The 8990-nt window shown below is 42.3% G+C and overlaps 1 pseudogene; it reads right to left on the reverse strand.

Annotated features, from left to right (window-relative positions):
- Nucleotides 1-206: 206 nt before the first annotated feature.
- Nucleotides 207-5752, reverse strand: LOC101304578 (annotated as a pseudogene).
- Nucleotides 5753-8990: the final 3238 nt, after the last annotated feature.

Raw genomic sequence — 8990 nt, forward strand, 5'->3', positions numbered from 1 at the left:
GAGAGAGAGAGAGGGCATGAAAATGGCAGTAGTTTCTGCGTGAAAGTGATGAAAAATTCGTTGGAAGGGTACCTCTATTTAGCAGTAACAAGCATATAAATGATCCGAGAGAGCAAGAGTAAGAAAAACTGTTTATTCATTATCTTCATGTTTAAACTTATTGATTATGCATGCTGAGCAAAATAATGAATTATGCATGCTGAGCAGAATAATGAAAGTTGTCAACTGGTGATAAACCAGATACTTCAATAATTTTGATTAATTAGCTTTCGACGCCGATATGATATTCATGCCAGTGCCAACTCCGCCATCAACCACCAAATTATGGCCAGTGACGAAAGCCGAATCCTCCGACGCTAGAAACGCCACCGCATCCGCCACATGTTTCTCCATCAACGGCCCATCTCTTCCCTTATAAACCGCCGCCAGCATCTCCTTCATCTCTTCCGCCCCAATCTTAAAAGTCTCCGCCACCATCTGCGTCCCCACCATACCCGGCGACACACAGTTCACCCTCACTCCACGCGCCGCTAGCTGCATGCTCGCTGACCTCACCTGCCCCAACACCGCGTGCTTTGACATCGAGTAGTCTGTGTTCACCTTAGACCCGGACTTAGCCACGACGCTCGCCGTGCACACTATGCTGCCCTTGAATCCCTTTCCCACCATCGCATGCGCCGCGTGCTTCACACACGCCGCCATCCTGCGCACGTTCACCGCCATCACCCTGTCGTACGCGGACAGGTCGAGCTCCAGCACAGTCTGCATCAACCCGGCGATTATCCCTGCATTGCAAATCATGACGTCAAGTTGGCTGTAATTTTCAACAGTGGAGTCAACTAGAGACTTGACCTTGTTGAACAGAATTGAAACACAAAACTGCTCTGCAAATCTGGAGGAATGCTTTCTTATTTTATTGAATGCAAACTGGTGGCTTTATAAGCCTTACAAGGAAAGAGATAAAACAAATTGCACCCCACGTTTAACACTAACTAACAACGTGGATCATGGACTAGATAGAATTCAAAACTACAAGCACTTCCCTAAGAAATAGGGATAATTATCAGCACGAACAGAAACAAACTTGACAGCTAACCAAATAGCTTCCTAACATTTCCTCCCTTAAACTGCTTCTACTTGTGCAATCAGTTTATGTCTGGCATAGGACACATTCCAAGCTGCTCTCGTAGCCTCTCAAACACTTCCAGCTTCAAAGGCTTTGTCATGATATCTGCAATTTGATTCTGAGAGTTGCAATGAGTTAACTCAATAGTCCCATCTCTGGTCAGGTCACGAAGAAAGTGGAAGCGAACATCTATATGTTTGCTTCGACCATGAAGCACCGGATTTTTTGAAAGCTTTATGGTGGAACTATTATCACAGTACACACTAGTGCTTCCAAGCTGAACATGACCAAGTTTTTCAAGAACTCTTCGCATCCAAACTCCTTGACACGCACAGAAGGCAGCTGCAATAAATTCTGCTTCGGTTGTAGACAAAGTAACCACTGGTTGCTTTTTAGAGGACCATGAAACTGCACCTGTGCTTAACATAAAAACATACCCGGAAGTACTTCTCCGGTCATCCATGTCACCTGCATAATCGCTATCTGTGTATGCCTCAAGCTTCTCATTTCCATTCCTCTTATACAGAATCCCCAAATTAATTGTACCATTTAGATACCTGAGCACCCTTTTGACTGCCTGCATATGTAACTCAGTTGGACAACTCATGAATCTGCTAATTAAGCTTAACACATACATAAGATCAGGCCGAGTTGCTGCCAAGTACATCAAACAACCAACAATCTGCTTATACATTGTAGCATCCACCTTCACACCATTTTCATCTTTCATCAACTTGCATCCAGGAACAATGGGATTCTAGACGAGTTACTCCCCTTCATGCCAAACCTCTCTAACACCTCCCTCGCATATTTTCTTTGACAGATGTAAATTCCCTCCTCATTTTGAATCACTTCAACTCCAAGAAAATAACTCATTTTACCAAGGTCTGACATATCAAATTCTTTCTTCATAGACTTCTTAAACTCTACGAACATATTCTCATTGCTACCAGTAAATATCAAATCATCAACGTAAAGACTAACAATGAGAATATTACCTCCTTCGCTTAGCTTCACGAACAAGGTGTGTTCATAAGGACATCTCTCAAATCCTTCTCTGATGAAATAGGCTTCGATGCGGCTGTACCAGGCTCGTGGAGCTTGTTTGAGGCCGTACAAGGCCTTTTTCAACCTATACACCTTCAATTCATTACCCTTCTTCACATATCCTTGCGGTTGATCAATGAACACTGCTTCATTTAACTCTCCATGCAAGAATGCACTTTTCACATCTAGCTGGTACACATTCCATCCCTTTTGAGCAGCAAGGGCAATTACCATTCGGGTAGTGTCCCATCTAGCCACCGGTGCGAATACCTCTGTGTAATCAACTCCATATTGCTGAGAGTACCCCTTTGCCACAAGTCTGGCCTTATACTTTTCCACCTCTCCATTTTCGTTCAACTTTGTTTTAAAAATCCATTTGACTCCAATAGTTTTTGCTCCTGTTGGCAACTCAGTCAGCTCCCAAGTGCCATTTTTCTTCAATTGCTTCTATTTCATTATCCATTGCAGTCCTCCATTTGTCACTTTTGATGGCTTCTTCAAATGTAGATGTGTCAGATGCTGAGGTAAACAACACAAAGTTTTGAACATCTTTACCTCCTGACAAGCCTTCTCCGCTCACATAATCTTTCATCCAGTCAGGTGGTTTGCGATTCCTCCCTTCTTCTTGAACATCTTCTGAAGACTGACTTGAAGTTGAGCTTGCTACTGGATCACCTTCTGTATTGCTATTTTCTCCACCTTCTAAATTGTCATTTCCTCCATCTTCATCTTCACTTTCTGAATTATTTCCTCCGTCTTCATCTTCACTTTCTCCCCAATCTAATACATCTAGCTTCAGCTCTTCTGTACTTCTTCCCAATCCCAACACTCATCTTCCTCGAATATTACATCTTTGCTGATCACAATTCGTTTGGTTGCTGGATCGAAAAGCCCATAAGCTTTGGATTCATCACTCATCCCCAACATCACACACCGAAAGCTCTTATCATCAAGCTTGTTTCTCTTAGCTTCTGGTATGTGGACATGAGCAACACAGCCGAAGATTTTGAAGTAATGGACTGATGGTTTCATGCCACTCCATGCTTCCTCAGGTGTCAATTCCTTCACTGCCAAGGTAGGGCTCCGATTGAGAATGTGAATGGTCCAATTGACTGCCTCTGGCCAGAAGTATTTTGGAACATGCTTCTCAGACAACATACTTCGAACCATATTCATAATGGTCCAATTCTTTCTCTCGGCCACTCCATTTTGTTGTGGAGTGTAAGCTGCAGTCAATTGCCTTTTTATGCCATGTGAACTACACAATGAACTGAACTCTTGAGAGGTGAACTCTCCTCCCTTATCTGTTCGAAGACATTGAATTGGAGCCCCTATTTCTTTTTCAACCATATTCTTGAAATTCTTAAAAGAAGCAAAAGCTTGAGACTTCACAGACAAGAATGCTACCCAAATCTTTCGACTGTAATCATCAATAAAAGTAATCAAGTACCTCTTTCCACTGCTTGATGAGGGTGTAATTGGACCACAAATATCAGAGTGCACCAATTGTAGTTTGTGTGTGGCTCTCCACATGCTCTTCTTCGATATGGGCTCCCTGTGTTGCTTGCCTGTGACACAATCCTTGCATAGCTTGCTCGGGGTCTTCATTTCAGGCAGTCCTTTCACCATTTTCTTGTAACGAAGGGTTCTCAGTCCCTTGAAGCTGAGGTGGCCATAACGACAATGCCAAAGGTGCGTTTCATCTTCTGAGGCTGCCTTGAAGCACGTTGAGGTTTTAGGCATCATGGTTGCAAGGAATACAAACATCCTGTTAGTTGACATTTTTGTTTGCAAAATGCCCTTCTCTGGATGATAGCATCGACACTCTCCATTTTGAATCAACACAGAAACTCCTTTCTCTGTCAACTGTCCGATGCTAATCAAGTTGTTCTTCAACTCAGGGACATAATACACATTAGTAATCACTTGTGTAATTCCATTAACATGCAATCTAACATTACCTCTCCCAACTACTGCCATTTTGAAGTTGTTTCCGAGCTTGACATATTGTCGATACTCTTCATCCATGTCTGTGAACCAATTTTTGTTGCCTGTCATGTGATTGCTACATCCCGAGTCAAGAAACCACAACTCTGCACTCTTCACCTCATCAAGCTCAGCATGTGCCATCAAAAGCATCTCCTCAGTCTCATCTAACTCAGCATAGTGTGCACTCTTCTCCCAATCAGGACACTCATATTGAAAGTGCCCCAATTTGTGGCACTTGTAGCACTCAACTAGTGCCTTGTTGAACTGTCCTCTTCCTCGACCTCTTCCTCTGCCTCCAGCAGTGTCTTCAAAGAAAACTTTCAGGGCTTGTTCATCACCTCCATTCTTCCGAAACTTTTGCTCATGAACAAGTAATGAGCTTTGCAATTCATCCACAGAAAGGGTATCGATGTCCTTCGACTCTTCAATGGAACACACAATATAGTTGAACTTCTCAGTAAGGGTGCGCAAAATCTTTTCAACAATCTTCACATCCAGCATGTCCTCTCCATAATTGCGCATGTCATTAGCCACAAGCATGACCCTTGAGAAGTAGCTTGTAATTGTTTCTCCCTCTTTCATCTCTAGCACCTCAAATTCTCTTCACAAAGCCTGGAGATGAGCTCGCTTTACTCTCACGCTCCCTTGATATTTCCTCTTCATAGAATCCCACAGCTGTTTGGAGGTGTCCTTCTGAAGAATGGTCTTCAAAATAAACTTGTCAATTGACTGAAACAGGTAATTCTTCGCCTTGAGATCCTTCAACCTCAATTCTTCCAAAGTTTTCCTCTGAGCTACATTCATAGTCTCTCCATTTTCTGGCTCAGAGAAACCTGTTTCAATGAGGCCCCAATACTCCTTTGACCGCAACAGATTCTCCATGAGCGTACACCAATGCTCATAATCCCCATCAAATTTGGGAATACATGGTTGAGCAAAATTGCTCCCTTCGGCAGCTGCCATCTCTCACGCACTATTTCTCTTAGTGTTTCACTCAAACACCTTCTCTCTTAGTCCGTGTTTCACTCAGACTCACCAAGTGTTTCACTCTCTTTAATCTCTCAAAATCAGGCCCTCGAGGTGCTCTGATACCAGAATTGTTGAACAGAATTGAAACACAAAACTGCTCTGCAAATCTGGAGGAATGCTTTCTTATTTTATTGAATGCAAATTGGTGGCTTTATAAGCCTTACAAGGAAAGAGATAAAACAAATTGCACCCCATGTTTAACACTAACTAACAACGTGGATCATGGACTAGATAGAATTCAAAACTACAAGCACTTCCTTAAGAAATAGGGATAATTATCAGCACAAACAGAAACAAACTTGACAGCTAACCAAATAGCTTCCTAACAGACCTGATCCTCATCGGTGACGTCGCAATGGATGTAGGTGCAGCGATCGGAGCCAATCGCTGCGGCCACTTCTTGGCCCATGGTGTCTTGGGGACGTCGGCGATCACCACCATCCGAGCTCCGTGGTCAGCCAAGTGGCGCGCCGTGACTTCACCGATGCCGCTAGCGGCGCCGGTGACGATGGCCACCTTGCCGTGGAGCTTCTTGTTTGGTACCGGAATCTCCTCGGCCATTTTGTTGAGCTAAACGTGATTGCACACTATATGAGCATATGAAGGGAGTGAAGAATTTAAATGAAGAACATACTGTGTTTTTGGATTTTGTATTGGAGGAAAAGGATTTTGCATTTATTAAGGAATATCAAATGAATATGAAATATCATATAAGAATTTACCAAAAAAATATCATATACGAAAAACAAGAAAAGGAAAAGAATATTAAATTATGAATTTCTCATTTATGAAGAAAAAGGAAAAGAATATGAAATATCAATATATTAAGGAACATTGATATATGGAGATCTAAATAAATGGATTTTCCATGCAATCTTTTTTGTTTTATTCATCGGAAAAAAATTCACAACTATATATATATGGAGATCAAAGTTAAAAGTCGTCAGAGTCGAAGGAGGAATGCTGATCCCAAGTTACAGTATGACTAAAATTTACGATTACATCAGCTAGAAAGTTGGATTCTCTCGAAACATAGAAAAATTCAATTGCCTGAAAGTATCTAATTAAAATTATGATATCACTATCTCAGTTGTGATTCAGTTTTGCCCATATAGAAATAATTTTTTTAAATCATATTGTTGTATGACCTATGTGGTTTAACCCTTAAATGCAAGAGTCTCACGCCTTGAGCCCTTATTGACACTATCAATTTGCTGGTGTATTTTCAATGTTTAGAGGCTGAGATAGTGTATGCATTCATCAGTGTATGATTGGTTCAATATTTTTGCCATACAATTTTGTGTCTGCCTCCACCACTGCTTGAGAACCCAAGCCCGAGTCCTGTGAAACCCTAGCAGAAGTACTATTACGTCTTGCACATCCTACCAATCCATACGCCGTTGTTGCAGCCGCTAATCAACCTACAAGGAGATACAACTCATGACATGCTGCTAATCAACCTCGGCAAGCCCTAAAAAATCCTTCACCACGTTTGTTCTGTTGTCTGATAATGGAGTGATGGGATCCTCCGTCTCCTTTGATCCCTTCTTGCTGTACTGGTTACGATTTGCCAAAAAAAGAGAGTCAGTGAATAACATTGAGCATATTTGCAGATCGATGGAGGAAGTGGTGGTCATCATGACATCATCATTAGCAAGGCCAACCTTCTTGCATTTACCATCTCCAGTAGTGGGCGGCCGGTGATCATGAACCCCAACATTATTCCGATCCACTTATACAGATATCATATCGATCGATCACTCTCTCCCCACAAATGACTTTCACTTTTTCCATTTCTTGAGTATTACTCATTGCTAGCTAGTTTTTTCCCGCGCTCTAACAAACCTTCCAAACATGTTCACAATGAAATAATCCATGCTTTGTTAGTGAAAGCGATGATCGATGTTGTGTTTGTGATCATTTACAAGCGCTCAAGGCTTCTTTGATGACCAAGTAAATAAGCTTAACGTACTCCTTGACACTTCAAATAGATCAGTACCCTACTAAAAAGTTAGCACGTACAAAGGTAAGGAGCCTCACTCATGTGACCATGATCACATTGTTATTACTATTGTTTTATTATGTTTTAGAACAATGCTCAATTACCATTAGCACTCATGCAGTCATGCCTTCACTGATGAGAGCTCTTATTTGTAAATTTTACGTTGCTGACATTCTGTTGCAAGGCGCAACCCTATCGATCTCTAGAAACCAAACACATATATGTTTTACATATAAATTTACATAAGTGATATACTCATGTGGACTAAAAAACTAAAAGGGTTGTATACACTACCAGGACAAGCACTTTAGCCAACGAAAAATTTTCGTCGGCCTGTCAGTTTAATTCGTCGGCTAAGATTTCGTCGGGAAAAGGTCGTCTGTGGTGACTTTAGCCGACGACACATGTAGAGGTCGTCGGCTATAGTCCAGAGTTTAGCCGACGAAAAAAATGTCGTCGGCTATAGTCCAGACTTTAGACGACGAAAAAAATGTCGTCGGTTATAGTCCAAACTTTAGCCGACGAAGCATTTAAGGTATTCGTCGGCTATAGTCTAGAGTTTAGCCGACGAAAAACATGTCGTCGGTTATTTCTCCTACTTTAGCCGACGAAAAATTTAAAATATTCGTCGGCTAAAGTTTGTAATAAAAAAATAAAAACATCTATAGCCGACGAAATATAGTCTATTTCGTTGGCTTTATAGGGATTTAGCCGACGAATTAAAGCGTATTTCGTCGGCTAAAACTTATTTTTAAAAAAATAAAAAACTTTAGCCGACGAATTAAGGCGTTTTTCGTCGGCTATAAGTCCATTCCAGTAAAAAAAAAAACCCCGAAATTTCTGAATTACCATTCCAAGCAAGCTGCAAAATACACCAAAACAATTCCATATAACCAACAACAAACACATAAAACTATATAATTCATTCATCAACTACAGAAAATCTAAATCGTCTAAATTAATATCCGCTTCTGGGGGCTGCTGCGGAGGTTGCGGCGGCTGGGGTAGCGGTATGGGCGGAGGCATGGGTGGAGCCGGAAGTCCCTGAAGCTGGGCAGCTGTAAAGTCCTGCATGTACTGGAACATCTGCTGCTGCTGGGCCTGTTGGATGGCATGTATCTCGGCAACATAGGTTGCCTGCGCGGCATTATAGGCTGCCTGCGAGGCATTATAGGCAGCCTGAGCAGCTTGCTGTTCTCGTAGTCTCTGAACTTCCGACTCTAGCTGAGTCGTCCTGGTGGTCGTGGACGTGGTCCTGCTGCTGGTCGAGGCTGCCTTTCGTTGAAATCCTGGAGTGGTCTTCAGGACCCCCTCGCCTTTCTTTCCTAGACCCCGGCAGTAGAAGTTGTTTGCTCTCGGTGGGAAGGCTGTGCCCATGATCCTCGCCCCAATCGTTGGATCCGAAGTGTCGATCTGGGACATGGCTTCGGACATCTCTTCCTCCTGCGTGTCCGGCCATGTCTCCCTCGCTATAGCACGCATCACCTCGTCACTAGCCTCCCTCACCTTCGCCTATATGGATAGGAAAAAATTATTAATTAACATTTTGACATATATATAAGTAAATTTAAAAATTTAAGGAAACGTAAAATGACTTACAATATCCTCCTGGGTGTCAGGATATGCCTTCTCGTACGTATAGACGTACCGGTTGACTTCTGGATGTTCCCTGGCTGCCTTGTCCATGAAGACAGCGAACGGTCTAGAACCGCCATGATGGTTCCTTGTGTTGCGTTGCCAGTTCTGAGAGTTCGCTCGGGAAACGGCATTCAAAGAAAAAATAAATTATTAGTAAAA

The sequence above is a fragment of the Fragaria vesca genome, linkage group LG5 (assembly GCF_000184155.1).
Source record: "Fragaria vesca subsp. vesca linkage group LG5, FraVesHawaii_1.0, whole genome shotgun sequence".
NCBI lineage: Eukaryota > Viridiplantae > Streptophyta > Magnoliopsida > Rosales > Rosaceae > Fragaria > Fragaria vesca.